Below are 16,620 nucleotides of genomic sequence, written 5' to 3'. Positions count from 1 at the left end.
TTATATTCAAAGCCCGTTATAGGAAGTAGTCGGTCGATCCCACGACTGCTCTTCCTTTTTTTATTTAATTATGTTTCATTGCATTGTTTAAATAGTAAAAACCTGCATGATAAGTAAACAAAACTAATTTTGTATGTGTTGGGCTAGTTAGGTTATATGTGTTAACACAGTATTCTACAGTTGGACAGACAAATAAACAGACATTCAGTTAAAACGCTCAGCCAAAAGTAACGAATGTCATATTCATAACATACAAATCCAGAGTTCTGCTTTATTATATTTAAGGTAATCTAGTTAAACAGGATGGATTAAGAAGTTAATCAAAATAGCAAAAATTCTAAATAAGAAAGCAGAATTCTTCTACACTCGGGTTTTAATGAGAAGTTGATTGAATTTTATAGCCTATATTTTGCAACCAATAAAGTTAGTCCCTGCTTCACTTTACGTGTAGCCTTTTAATGAATCCAAGTTCAATTGATAGCTGAGTTATAACTACTGATGAATTCTGAATGAAGTGTAAAATAAATATACTTTACCGTGCTTACTACCTAGTAAATCATTTGATCAAAATATAGGTGATTTGTTTTAATAAAATATTTCTACTATCCTTTTCATAACAAAATAGCGTTATAATTTTTCTGCTATGGCCACTTAAATTTACTATTGGTCACGAGTCACATGTCATTGATTACTTACCTCGAGTAGACTTTGTGATTGCATGTTTTCTGCAACATGCAATATGCTGTGTCGTCAGTCTTGTTTACAGTTCCGCTTAGTGTGTTCCTGCTGAATGAATTACTGATGGAGTAGGTACTGGAAACCATATCTAGTCAACATCCAATATGCTGTGTCGTAAGTCATGTTTACAGTTCCGCTTAGTGTGTTCCGGCTCAATGAATTATTGATGGAGTAGATACTGGAAACCATATCTAGTCAACATCCAATATGGTCTCTGGTCAGTCTTGTTTACAGTTCCACTTAGTGTATTCCTGCTCAATGAATTATTGATGGAGTAGGTACTGCAAACCGTATCTATTCAACATCCTATATGGTCTCTCGTCAGTCTTGTTTACAGTTCCGCTTAGTGTATTCCTGCTCAATGAATTATTGATGGAGTAGGTACTGCAAACCGTATCTAGTCAACATCCAATATGGTCTCTCGTCAGTCTTGTTTACAGTTCCGCTTAGTGTGTTCCTGCTCAATGAATTATTGATGGAGTAGGTACTGCAAACCTTATCTAGTCAACTTCCAATATGGCCTCTTGTCAGTCTTGTTTACAGTTCCGCTTAGTGTGTTCCTGCTCAATGAATTATTGATGGAGTAGGTACTGCAAACCGTATCTAGTCAACATCCAATAAGCTGTCTCGTCAGTCTTGTTTACAGTTCCGCTTAGTGTGTTCCTGCTCAATGAATTATTGATGGAGTAGGTACTGCAAACCGTATCTAGTCAACATCCAATATGGACTCTCGTCAGTCTTGTTTACAGTTCCGCTTAGTGTGTTCCTGCTCAATGAATTATTGATGGAGTAGGTACTGCAAACCGTATCTAGTCAACATCCAATATGGACTCTCGTCAGTCTTGTTTACAGTTCCGCTTAGTGTGTTCCTGCTCAATGAATTATTGATGGAGTAGGTACTGCAAACCTTATCTAGTCAACATCCAATATGCTGTGTCGTCAGTCTTGTTTACAGTTCCGCTTAGTGTGTTCCTGCTCAATGAATTATTGATGGAGTAGGTACTGCAAACCGTATCTAGTCAACATCCAATATGCTGTGTCGTCAGTCTTGTTTACAGTTCCGCTTAGTGTGTTCCTGCTCAATGAATTATTGATGGAGTAGGTACTGCAAACCGTATCTAGTCAACATCCAATATGCTGTGTCGTCAGTCTTGTTTACAGTTCCGCTTAGTGTGTTCCTGCTCAATGAATTATTGATGGAGTAGGTACTGCAAACCGTATCTAGTCAACATCCAATATGCTTTGTCGTCAGTCTTGTTTACAGTTCCGCTTAGTGTGTTCCTGCTCAATGAATTGTTGATGGAGTAGATAGTGCAAACCGTATCTAGTTAACATCCAATATGCTGTGTCGTCAGTGTTGTTTACAGTTCCGCTTAGTGTGTTCCTGCTCAATGAATTGTTGATGGAGTAGATAGTGCAAACCGTATCTAGTTAACATCCAATATGCTTTGTCGTCAGTCTTGTTTACAGTTCCGCTTAGTGTGTTCCTGCTCAATGAATTATTGATGGAGTAGATAGTGCAAACCGTATCTAGTTAACATCCAATATGCTTTGTCGTCAGTCTTGTTTACAGTTCCGCTTAGTGTGTTCCTGCTCAATGAATTGTTGATGGAGTAGATAGTGCAAACCGTATCTAGTTAACATCCAATATGCTGTGTCGTCAGTGTTGTTTACAGTTCCGGGTAGTGTGTTCCTCTTAAATAAATTATTGATGGAGTAGGTACTGCAAACCGTATCTAGTCAACATCCAATATGGTCTCTCGTCAGTCTTGTTTACAGTTCCGCTTAGTGTGTTCCTGCTCAATGAATTATTGATGGAGTAGATAGTGCAAACCGTATCTAGTTCACATCCAATATGCTGTGTCGTCAGTGTTGTTTACAGTTCCGGGTAGTGTGTTCCTCTTAAATAAATTATTGATGGAGTAGGTAGGCCTAATCGAACTGTATTAATCACCATCCAATATACTGTATTGACGTATAGGCCGTATACGTATACGTATATATATAGTAAAAGTTTATCTCAGTCAATCAAACATTCGAATGGACAAACAGCAATAAAATTATACTAGTCCCTAGAGTCACAGGCTTTGCTAACTTTCGGCCTATACGTCAATACTGTATATTGGATGGTGATTAATACAGTTCGATTAGGCCTATATATATATATATATATATATATATATATATATATATATATATATATAGGTAATTAAACTGACCAGTAGACTTGCATTAGGAGATAGAATTTATGTATTTTACTCCTGTTTATGTTGGTACAAACTTAAAATATGATAGAAATTATTTTTTTAATTGGCTAATAATTAAAGATGAATGAAACATACAGTAATAAAACATTAAAATCTTTCAAAAAAGTACTGTAACATCTCTCAATAACGCTCATAAATGTGTTCCTAGATACAAATACGTATTACCGATGTATTTATACATTAAAATTTCTTTACTAGCACGAAAACAAACGAAAATTCTTAATCCATCAATCAGTAATTGAGAATTTATAGTAACATAAATTGTTCTATAATTTATTTAAGAAATAATGAAAAAGATAGGATTCGATCTATCTTTAGTTTTCAAACGACCTACATTAGTGATGAATTGTCAATTAAATTGTGTTTTAAATTGTTTTTTTGTAACGGAAATTATATGATATTATCTCTAGTTGTGAAAACGATGTTCTTTTTAAGTAAAATTTGCCTATTTATCAACGCTTGAACAGGTTTACTTTTTTTATACAAGTTTACTTTTGAAATATTTAAAAATATTGAGAGGCTCATAATAATGGAAGCTAGTATTGACCAAGGTTGTGGTGTAGTTCCATTGAAATGTTGGGACAGCTAATGCATCATACGTCACTTTTGTTTAGGATGTTCGATTGTATAAAATTCACTGATTCAAGTGCGATACTCAGTACCGTTGTTTTTAAATCAATATTATAAATAAATACAACTAACCAGAAGCAGTGTAGTTAGTTCAACTACTTTCGAATATTTGTCACTGCCATAAAAAATATATTTTAAAATAAAACACACCCTTTCTATAATTTTAGTCTATCCTCTTCTTCAGAAGTTATAAGCGTATCATGTATTGTGCAGTTTGTGTTTCTTATGTATCTTTTGTGCTTTTGCTAAGAGTGAAAATTTCATTACAACAACTTCAATTAAAAACATTGTGTCTCCTTGATCTCGTCCTGTACTTTTCTAAATCATACATATTGTAATATTGGAAAGGTTGTGTTATAGTTTTGCAAAAAGGGGTGTAACGTTGTAAAACGTCTCAAATCCAATTATCTTTTTCAATCTTTTGAATTCTTTCAAACCAAACATGGTTGCAATAAAATTTATAACGCTTAATTTCCCTTAACAAGCGATACTTGCTTTGGAGTATATGCTCCTGCAAGAAAGAGTAGGTTTAAATATGCATTTTATTATTTTAGTTACTAATTTTTTAAAGTCCAACTTTCTGATGTTCTACATTTCAAATATCCGCCGCTCCGTGTAGCCTATTTCATAGCTAATTAACCAACAGAATATAATGTAATAGGAAGTTTAGAAGTATGAAAGTTACTTTCGTGGACAAGTTTCTTTTAGTTTTGTAATAATACATTAAAACCTTAACCATAAAACCATAAAAAGAATTTCAAATAATTTAAAATTTACTATTAACAACTCCATTATAAGAATATTTTAAGCTATTAAAGTAGTACTATAACAAATAAAAAAGAAGAGGTAGTTATTTGTTCAAAGTTATCAAAGTTTTAATTGATAATATTAATGATATAAGTAATTTTACACACTTTCTGGCTGAAATACGTTTACACATTACAAATAGTAATCTTAAAAAAACCCTTTTGGCAATTCGAGATTGTTAGTGGAAAGACAAACAACTAAAGTGCACGTCTCGTTGGAATCTGGGTGAAGTTGCTTAATTGCTTCCATCAACATCTTGTAACAAAGTTGCTGTCACGTCTGTTACGTCAGACTATTCTACAGGAACATAGTTTATTGGAGTGGAAAGAGCTGCAAAAGTAAAATTATTTGTATTAAGCTCTATAAACACATTTGTGTTAAAAGACATAGTAAAAAAAGTTAAGTAACAATTTTAGTTTATTAGGAATAATTTAATAATTCCTAATAAGTCAAGTATTTTATATATATAGTTGTAAAACCTACAGAAATAGTGATGATTATTACAGCTTGAATCAGTTGGAGACATAATTATACATGTATATTTATACTTAAACTAATTAATTAGACTCACATAACAATAATAATTGACAACAATTGTAAATCTAGTATGACCTGCATGTTAAGTAAGCAAGCTTCGGTGACATATATTATTATTATGCTTGACGAGCAAAATCAGGCAGTTTTACTGACTAAGTGATGAATATATTGATTGTAAAATATAACGCATTATAACTTAGTGCTAACGACCTTTTTATATTGAAAGTAATGAAAATCGTAAACTAATTTCAAATTAGACTAAAGAGATTAGTTTATTAACCTTCACTTTTAAATCAAAATCGGTGTTATGTAAATATAGCTATTTGGCACAGGGCTAACTCATGCGGTTCATATTTAGGTTCCATTACAGCGCCTCATGCATTTTAAAGCAGAAATAACTTCGTTTCTGTACTTTATTTAAAATATGGGAGTTATTTTTAAAATTGTTTTAATTTTAATATTAACTTTAGTGTAAAGAATAAATATGAATATTTCGGTGTATTCATTATAATAATCATGAAAATTTAAATTTGTTATTGAAGGAGCATCAGTTACTATGAGTTATACATTTAACATATTCTATATTAGCTAAGCATTAGCGAAGGTAAACAGATTAAAATGAAAATATACGAGCAATGTCCGTGTAATGATTGTCTATGACTAACCATGGGGTCTGTAGTTTCAGTTGTTTCTCATCGATCTATTATTCCTTCAAGAAAAGGATTAAACATAATCTCTTAACATCAAGAGTCCCCGATCATTGCTTTTTCTTTTTACTCTTTGAGCAAAAATGTCACATTTTAAAATCTTATATTATTCTTTTTCACAATGTACGAAAATTATTCTGCTATTTTCTCGTTCTGACATCATTAAGACTTATGTAAAAGTATTTAACAACGCTCAGCTAAAAAATAGCTCTGGATTGAACGATATTGGCAAAGTTAGATTTTGGGTACCGGTACTAAATTTATTTTGAAATGTTCCAGCAATAACTAAATATATGTTACAATGTTTCTGTATTTGTTTAGTTACACGTGTTTCGCTGATAGTCTTTAGATTAGGGTGAGGGGTTCTCGGCCGGAAATGAAACAAGTCACACAGGAAGGTAAGACGACACCTGAGCTGACATTTCCGGAACTACTGTTATACCTATTTTCTGTAATGTAAAAATAAAGATAAAAAACCTATATTATCAAAGTGGTTGTTTTAAATTAATACCTAATTTCCAATAAGAGAAGAGCTTCAAGAATATATCAAAATCATGGTAAGATATTATTTTTATTACATTTTGTTTTTACAGTAAATAAATATAATTTTCATCGTTCATTATTATTAATCACAGACATAGTGTCAACATTCATAAGGAATTGTCTGCATATTAGTCAAACCCATCACTCAATAGGCTGAAGACGTCTGTCTGTATACATGCACGATACTTAAAAAATGAACTGATTTTAGGCATGCAATTTTGCATAAACCTTCATTTCTATATAAGAAAAATTGAACTCGTTGATATTGCTTTTTATTTTACGGGATTCGGTTGTTAGTTAGCGAATATTTTACATTGTATTTACAATGAAGCACAATGACAAAGAAAAATTGCAAATTAAACCACGTTATACACAAATGATAAATTTATATGGCATTTACACAAAGTCACATAGTTGTATTTTTTGAAGATTTTTACTTTTGTTACAACAAAACACCTTTTACTACTGCTTTGATATCGGTTTATGAAATAAAATTCTTCTAAAATGATTTTAAAATGGAAGATAACTCAAAAGTACTTTAACCTAAATCAATTACGTACATTTTATATCTAATATCAGAAAATCCATAAAGGATTCTCGCTGGAATGTCATGCAATAACTTTTAAGCTCGCTTGAACGGAATTTCAGATTGAATTAATCTGATCCTTATGATCGGATTATAAGACAATACTTTTATGCCGTTATACATTTTTCATATTAAAGCTGACTTAAAAATAACGTGTTAATTCTAGTAACAATTGAAAGAATATATAAATTTTGTTTCAAATTATTGAAAAAGGAATAAAATATAAAAAACTTTAAAATTACTATAAACATGTTTATTAATTTTAAAATGCAAATATAGATATGCATATAAATAATAAATGAATAAATATTTATTTTCCAACATTTACATTCATGTTTACAGTAATGAAAAACTTAGGAAGTCATTGACCAAAAACAAGTAGCTGGTCAGTGTAAGAAATAAACAATACACAAATAAACAGTTTATAGCTTGCTCTCACATATAAAAAACTAAAAACTTATTCCTGAAGATGATAATTTAAAATTTCTTAAAGAATCCAACTTTAATTATAGGTTCATTAATAACTAGTTAAAGCATTAAGCATAATATTTGAAGTTTTAAGGTACAGATTTAAGATAATTGTGGCCCTGACATGTAAATGGCCAGTACTTAAAATGGAGACACTTCTAACGTTAACACGATAATGAAAAAAAATACCTCATTAATAGTTTTTATGACTGAGCTTTTCAATTTCACTTCCGAAATAATTCGTAGTAAGCTGTAATTGACTGAAACCACACGGCAGTATCTGTGAGTTGTATCCGTTATTATAAATTATAGGAAGAATACATGTTTACTGATTAGAATACAAGAATACAACACATTTTACTGATTTAAATCTAATTAATTCAAACTTTTTCTATTACGCTAGAATATGTTTTCAGAATTAAAACATGTAACGGGAAAATTATTAGTAAGCTGCATAGTGTATACTGGTTTCTCAATAGTGAAAATCACACGATATGCTAAAAACAAATTCTTGTGGAACACATTTCTGATTGAAATGTACAATTTGCACCTTTAAATCACGAAAGTGATTGTTGTATGGAATAATAAGTTTTTTAGATAGTTGAGATAATATACACTGGAATAATGGAATATGATTCCACAATAAAGGTCAACTAACTTGCTATCATCCCACATAACTTGAAACCTTATAAAGGTTTCAATACTAAACACAATCATATATGACCACTGCGCTCAGGAGATTGTCATTAGGAATGTTTGGAACGCATTAAACGTCTAAACAAAAGTTTAAAAAAAAGGAAGGCCGGAAGATTTTAGATGGGAGATTTGGTAATCGTTTCACGCATCATCTTAATTTTATTTGTCTATTTTAGACTTTAAATGAAAAACTAATCGACTTAAACCATATTTTTTTTTAAATATTGAAATGTAGAAGTAATATAACAGTTTATCAGTATATTATTAAAACAACTAATATTGAAACGCTTAATCAGTTCTCCAGACCTTTAAACGAAATGTATTTCTAATTCGTTATAACAGTAAAGTTTATACGCATATAAACTTTCTCCAAACCCAGTGAAAATTATTCTGACATATCTTGGACAATCATTAACTTTTGTACCGAATGAAAAAAACACTTTGTGGTAGGGATCTCTGAGGTGGTAGTAATAAATGCTCGATTGAAAATGTACATGTAAGTTTAACTGTGGCAAAACCACTTCTGTTAAATAAATGTATTACTTACCCATTTTAACGCAAAATAGTAATAATCCATTGAAATTACATCCAGGGGTGGGCCTAGTTCTTGCAATATAATTTGGAATTTGCGTACAAACTTCTTTTTACGTTGATGTCGCCTTACAAGCCGTGACGTTAGCATCTTACCCGACATTGCAACTGTAGTCCCAACAAGTAGAAAAGAATCAAGTTATTCTCATATAAGAATAATTCTAGGAAATACTGGAAGTGTTCAGAGAACTCGAAGTAGGATTCAATCTCGATTAAATAAAATCATACCGGACTTATCAATTTATCTAGACAACTTATAATTATGAAAAACTTGGTCTCGACAGACCACAGCGATACTGTACTATTTCAATAATGTAATTATGTAAGCTATTTCTTGAAGCTATCGAATCGGAAAACCTAAGTTTAAGATTTTATGAAATTATACTATACTTCAATAACGTAAAGACCACAAATATGGTGTAATCTCGTAAAACAATCAATAGGAAATTCCGCAAATAAAAATAGTTCTAATGCTGTTAAAAGTTTTTTTATTAAACATTCTCGGAGAAATTACCACAATGGTTTAAGTAGTCTTTCTGTATTGTATTATACAAATACAAAAACAATCCTTCTAAATAATACTAAGCATATTAAAACAATTGCATGACCTGCGTTGAGGAATTTATTGTATGTACACATATGTTCACGTATAACAAAAAGGTCTATATTAAAATTCACAACAGCCGCCTCAAATATGTACTACTCCACATCTCGCCGCTGTACTGTTTACTTCCTGCTATGTTGTCGTGTAACAATACATGTTTATACAGCATGTCTCTAAACTCTCTCCTAAAATTTTAGAGAATCTGCATTTCTTTCTCTATGGCGTAACTTGAGTTGTCAGTGTTGCATAAGTTGTACTTGTGACGGAATTCTAGTGTCAACTACCTCCATTTTGTGTCATTTATAGCCACCAGTGTTAAAATTCTATGGGACTTTTAACACATTTCAACCCTGTATACAAACATTCATACATAATGTCTAGATAGAATATGTGTTTGTTGTTATAGAGGCGGGACGTATTATAACAGATAATTGAATCGTTACCAGACAGTAAAGCTGTTATTCTACCAAAAGGTGCAAACTATCAAGATACACTGTGGCTTTGTAATGTTACAACATCATTATGAGATGGGTACGTTCTCGTTGTATGTCAAACTTGGCTTTAACACAACACAATTTTCATATAAAGTTTTGTTTGCCGTATAACACATATCCACATGAAATTGGGTGTATCCAGTAATGGAAATTTTTATTAACTTATTACTAATTGATGTTACATTTATACATATTTTTAAGCAATGTTCGATCTACGGAGTAGTTTTTTTCTTCACCATATATCTGAATGACGATTAAATCAAAGACGGTACCTTAATAGTTTAAATCTGCCTCGTATTGCTCTAGTCCATGTTGAAGGTAGAAACTTAAGGGTATGTTACTGTACCGTAGTTGTAATTATTTTTGCTGAATCGCGGTAGGAAGTAGGCTCTTTTGTTAACTAGACGCGGTGCGTGGACATTGTTTGTTGGTTCGAGACAAGTAAAACAGCTGATCGAGATGTCTACGGTGATACGTTCCCGATCCGGTTGGTTTGAGAGAGAGGGGGCAGTGTTCGAGTGTCGACGACAGGGTGCAGACGTCCAGTTGAGAAGCAGTAGTTCTTCCTCTAATCCTCTAGTTTGGGATATAGAGTAATTCTTTTTATCGGGTGTAATTTAAATCAAGTTATTAATTTTCTTTACTGCGTATTAGTTTCCTATCAGCCTCCATAGTCTTCAAAGTAGTAAGTCCCGTACCAGCGTTTAGTTAATATATTTTATTTTTATACTGTTGTGATTAAATTTCTAAAGTTTCCTATATTACAGAGTCTGTGAATTAATTCAATTTCTGAAGTATTGTCAATTAGACTTTGATCGTAAAGTTAATATCAAGTTTTGTGTTATTTTGATTTTGAATATTTTGAGAAGAGAACTTTTTATTTTATTTTGTTAATTTAAACCATTTTGGAGAAGTATACATTTTTAGTTTCATTTTTATTTTGATCAGACTCTTAATTAGATTTGACCGATTGTGAGAAGTTTTTGAAAAAATCAAATCTAAAGTTTGTAAACTTTTTATTGTAGTATCACTAGATAAAGGAATACGACATTTTCCAATATATAATTTTTTTTATTTTGTGCAAGGCCTTTCTGAATCAAAGATTCCATCATCAGGCACATCACAAATTATCAAATGTTTACATTTTTGTAATAATAATTAATTTTATAATAACATATGGTAAACAATTTGGATGTATGGTTAGCCAGTATCAAATATTTAATCAGAATTTAATTTTAATTTTTTTATAAATTGAGATGAGAGTAAAACTGAATTTTGAATTGGTCCGTCTTCATTATTGATAATTTTTTCTTGATTTATGGTAATGTAAAATGTTTCCCAAGCATTTAAGTGTGTTGTGTTTGTAATTTCTTTTAATAATCGTAAATTTTTATTAGAGATTGTGTGTCCAGATTCAATACAGTGATTCGCCACAGCAGATTTTTCATTTCTTCCATATTTTATGTGTGCAAAGTGTTCTTTGAATCGTGTTTTAATGTTCCTTTTAGTTTGGCCAATGTACAATTTATCACAGTCGTTGCATTTAATTTCATAAATTCCTGATTTGTTTTCGAATGTGGTTTTGTCCTTGGGATTTCCTAATATTTGTGATAATTTGTTGTTTGTTTTATACGTGATAGATTTGTTTGTATGTTTTTTAAAAATTTTCTGCAATTGATTTGAAATGTTACTGTATGTTGTACAGATGAATTCTTGTTTATTATCTTGAAGTGGTAGTAATGTTGTTCTACATTTTCTTAATTTTCTCTTGATTGATTTGTGAAGTATGTTGTCAATAAGTTGTGTGGTGTAACCGTTAAAAATAGCAATATCTTTGATGTAGTTTAACTCTTTGTTGTAGTTATCGATAGATAGTGGAGTATTCAAAAGTCTGTAAATCATTGAGTTGAAACTAGCTCTTTTTTGTTGAGGTGGATGGTTAGATTCGTTGACAATAAATCTATTTATATGCGTCGGTTCCTGTAAATTTCAAATTCAAATTTTCATTGGTTTCTAATTACTAACACATCTAAAAATGGTATACTATTGTTTTGCTCAATTTCGTATGTAAATTTAATGGTAGGGTAAAACGAATTTAGGGTAGAGATAAAGTTTTGTAGGTTTTCATTTTTATTAAATATTGCGAAGATATCATCAACATATCTTATCCACTTTCTTGGGAAATATTTCATTTTTGTTTTAGCCGTAATTTCAAAATAACTCATAAATATATTTGCAATGAAGGATGAAAGAGGATTTCCCATTGCTGTACCATCAATTTGAGTGTAGTATGATTCTTTTAATTGAAAAGTATTATGATTCATACACAGGTTTATTAACATGGAATATTCATCAACTATTTCTTTTTGTAAATTTATGGAAGACAACCAATTCAATATTATTTCCATTGTATCTCTAATTGGAACATTAGGATACAGTGAAACTACGTCAAAGGATATTAGATATTCGTCTTCTTCTATAATAGTGTCTTTAATTGATTGTATAAAATCATATCTATTCTTGACCGAAAATGAAGGAAGAGGTTTTAAATTTTGAAGTGTTCTTGATAACCATTGTGATAAGAAATAGGTTGGAGAGTTTATGTTTGACACTATGGGACGCATTCCATTTCCAGGTTTGTGTATTTTTGGAAGACAATATAATTTAGGAATTGTAGGATTGGGAACTGTAAGTTTTCTGTATAATTGGTGGTCGATTAAATTTTTGCAGTTTTTTAAGGTTTCCGAAACAGATTTATTGTACTTTAGTATAGGGTTTTTTAAACATTTGCTATATTGTCCATTATTTAAAATTGTTTCTACTCTTTCAAAATATTCATCTTTGTCCATAATAAAAATAGTATTACTTTTGTCGGCTTTCAAATAAAATACATCCTTTTGTTTTAAACTCTTTACAGTGTAACTGTGTTTATTGAATATTTTATACGAAGATTTTGCTTCATTTATACTTTTAGAAACAGTAGAATAAATATCAGATCTAATTGCAGTTTTCTTACTCTCTTGTGGATGGAATCTTTGATTCAGGAAGGCCTTGCAAAAAAAGGCCTTGCACAAAAAAAAAAAAAATTATATATTGGAAAACGTCGTATTCCTTTATCTAGTGATACTACAATAACTAGTTTTTCCAATGCTCAAAGATTCTACATTTGTAAACTTTGTTAAATTTTTGGGTGAACTTTAATTCGGAATAAAGTATTTCCGAAAAGTGGTTTTGATTTATAAAGTATTAGCTCCAAAGTAATATAATATATGTACTATAATAACGGTACATTACTTTGAGAAAATAAGATGGAAATAACCAAGAGAGGGATAGGGACTTCTGAAACACATATATAGGATTAGGTAGAGATCATATATTGAGATGGGTGAGACAGAGATAGGATGTGATAGATAACAGTGTCTGGGCACAATGGGGAACAGCGACAAAGGCGCTCGTTATCTCCGAACGTAAACTCAATACACTGCTGCAGACCACACTTGAAGAGAAAAGAACCTTTAATAAAGGGTTGCTTACTGCTGATTTTTATGATATGTAGTTTCTTACCCCTTTTTACACAATTAAATGAACATTGCTTTAAATATTTAATAAATGAAACGATTATACGTATTCATACGGAAAGTATTTAATTGTGAGCACCTAACAATGATCGCCGAACTAAACCCACATTGTTCAACTAAAAACTTATTCAGATCGATCCTATTTCGAGTAAGTAATCCATGGTAAGAAGAGTTATTACTTTTAATGGCTACTTTTAAACTACCAAAGTTGAAACCAAATAGTTGTGTACAAAGTTATTTTGTTAATGTACCAAAAATCATTATCACAGCATACATTTAAAGTGAAAAATCTACCACTCATTAGCTGCTTGTTTGATTAAAGGGGATTAAAGTTTACGGAATGGCCACGTAATTCAACGGATCTGGCAGTGTGTAACCTATTAGAAAAGATGCACTTCTATAACATAGAAGCCAAACGGATCTAAATAGTTTGAGGGAATAAGAAATTATCAATATTCCTAGGATATATTGGATTGGATATATACATAGCTACCAGTGACGCTTCATTCCGTAATTCACTATTTTGTTTATATTATAGACATTAGAATAATAATAATAATGTACACTTTTAATATGTTTATAACGTGTATGCAAACGTTCATTCTAATCTGTTGACGTTTACTTATCTGGTCGCTGTTAAAATATATAAACTAATTAGTTAAACTCAGGTATACTAAAGCTTATTAAGGAATAAAGAATAATTTTGTTTAATGTCACCGAAACTGAAAATGGCAAAAGTTGTTTTATTGGCACCTTTGACTATGAAGTGGAATTTTCTATATTTCGACGTAAGTGTGATGTGAGAATAATTCTCTAAAATTTTAGGAGAGAGTTTTATCATGCATATATCATGCATATTTTAGCAGAATCTGGAATATTTTTTTATACTTTTGGCTTAAAATATAATTGTTTAACAGATGTTTTAATGTTGTTTTTAGATTTTTTTTATATACTTTTTGCTATTTTATATAGTTATTTTAGAACTAAATCATTGAATAGTGAATATATTTTTTCACAGGTTCGTACATATTCCAGTAACTAATTTTTATAAATTTATCAGGCATATTTGAACTAATATATGCATCTAGATAGTACGACCTTTTTATTGTTGATTTTTGATACATTTCATATTCTGCTCAATGCAGCGTCTGAAATCTGAGTTTCTAATCGACTTGACTCCTGCAAGTAAGAGTCTGCGACATTTAATGAGATCCAAAAAAAAAGGCCGGATAATAGGGCAACAAAAAATACTTAAACTACAAATAGTTCTGTCTGGTGTACTCTAGTGTAATCCAGTGTAATCTAGATAAACAGTATTCTCATTGTGGCGTATGGTCCATAGTTAATTGTTTACACTACGATGTTTTAGACACTATACAAAATCACAGTGGGCCAATCGAGCTTTCTTTAAATAACAATTGATTTAGACGCAGCACTAAGTGAATGATGAAATGGAGGAAATCAACTCTTCTCACAATAGTAGCGTTATTTGGAGAAAGAAAGTTTGATTTATGGATAGAGAAGAATTTTAAAATCCTTATTAATTGTTGCGTATATGGTAGGAATATATAAATATGGTATTTGATATATTACTTGGCCCTTAATGAAACTTCTTGAAAGAAAATCATTCTCCTATCAGAAAATTTCCTGGCAATGTAAGATGAAAATTAAAATCACTGAAAAGTAGCAGACAAATTACAGGGCTTGATTAATCCAAGTCAACATTTTCTACCTCAAGAGTATCCTTTAAGAACCGGATGGGTTTACATTTCTGACTTGGTTCAGGAAGGAAACAATTTTTATTGTTACCTCAATATGAAATCAAATATTTTAAGTTACGTAGAACTACTATAAGAGATCCGTTTACAGTGGCACATGTACTGTTATACTCTTATATTTGTAAAATTAAAATTATCCGTATCTTTTAGTAATATAAACAATTTTTAACTAAATTAAATGACTTTGAATGTGTTGATCTCTAAATATTTTCAATAAGGGCATAGCAAACTACAAGTAGTGTTACTATTCCAATTTGTTTACAAATCAGCCGTTTAAAAAATATTTCGCATAGCAATTATAGTATGTTTTATCACTGACAACTTGAATATTAAATCTCATGTTTATAATTAAAAGCCTATGATTAAGACTTTATTTTACAGTTAAGCCTATCTTTCTTCCTTCTGGGCTGGAATAGCATTTAATTTTTCACAGGAAGTGTTATAAAAACATATGACAGCCTTGTGGAACTTTGCAGTTTTAGTTATAAGTTAAAAACACACGCAACAAGACGACAAGGAATGTGTATGTAGTTCCAGTGATTATGTGATTCCCTTTGTAGTACTTATTGCCGAAATTACGAAAAGTTAATAAGTTTTACTATAAGTAAGCAGTAAGTTTGTGAAAGTAAATTACATTTTTTGTTTTTGAAACTAATTTTGTAACGCACAAAACGTGTGGATTATAAAATTGATCAATAAAACCAAATTTACATGAAAAAAGTTTTTATTTGAATAATTCAAATATGACGACTGAACAAAAATGGTATGAGGCCGTCAATGTGTAGTTCAAAAGGAGATCGACCTTTCCTTAAAATAATATCCCTATGATAGCCACAATCACGATTTCCACGTAGTTTAATTTTTATGTTGACATTTGGCTGACAAGAGGCTGGAGCTCTGCCAAAACGGTGTTAGCTTCGGTCTTGTGTTAACGCGAGCGCTGTAGTTTACAGCAGCTGGAAATGATCATAACTTCACCGTGCTTTGTTATATTTCACATCATATTGATTTCCTGTATCACGTTATCGTGCAAGCTGCTTGCAACATTTTATTTCCTTCTAGAATAGCATTTCTTACTTAGTCACACTAAACCAAAATATAGTATAATTTTTTTATAATATTTAACAATATAATATATATAATATAATATATAACAATAAGCTTGTTATATACAGTTTTCTGAGTGTTTCCTAGTCTATGCGGATTACGCTTACTTCCATTTAACGAGTTAACTTTGACATTATATTGGTTGACTGTAACTCTGAAGAAATCACAGAGCAGTACGCAAATAAAGTCACTTTTTATAAACGCTATTTAAATATTATACTCTTTATATAATTTGTTTAGTATAAACAATATTCTTAACATATTTTGCTTAACCTATACATTTGCACTAAACTCTGTTTCCTACATTAAAAATATTGTTAATACCTCCAAATCTTTTAATTGAAAACACACCTATAGATTCTTACAGTTTTAAGTTTATATTTTATCACAATATTATAAACACAATACTGAGATATACGTTTGCATAAACGAGATTTAACCACAAAAAGAAACCGTCCACCGACGCTTTATGAGAAAAGGTTAAAGCTT

This window comes from Homalodisca vitripennis, chromosome 4 (assembly GCF_021130785.1).
Source record: "Homalodisca vitripennis isolate AUS2020 chromosome 4, UT_GWSS_2.1, whole genome shotgun sequence".
NCBI classification, from domain to species: Eukaryota; Metazoa; Arthropoda; class Insecta; order Hemiptera; family Cicadellidae; genus Homalodisca; species Homalodisca vitripennis.
The sequence above is the reverse complement of the archived record's forward strand: the minus strand, read 5'-3'. Positions refer to the sequence as shown.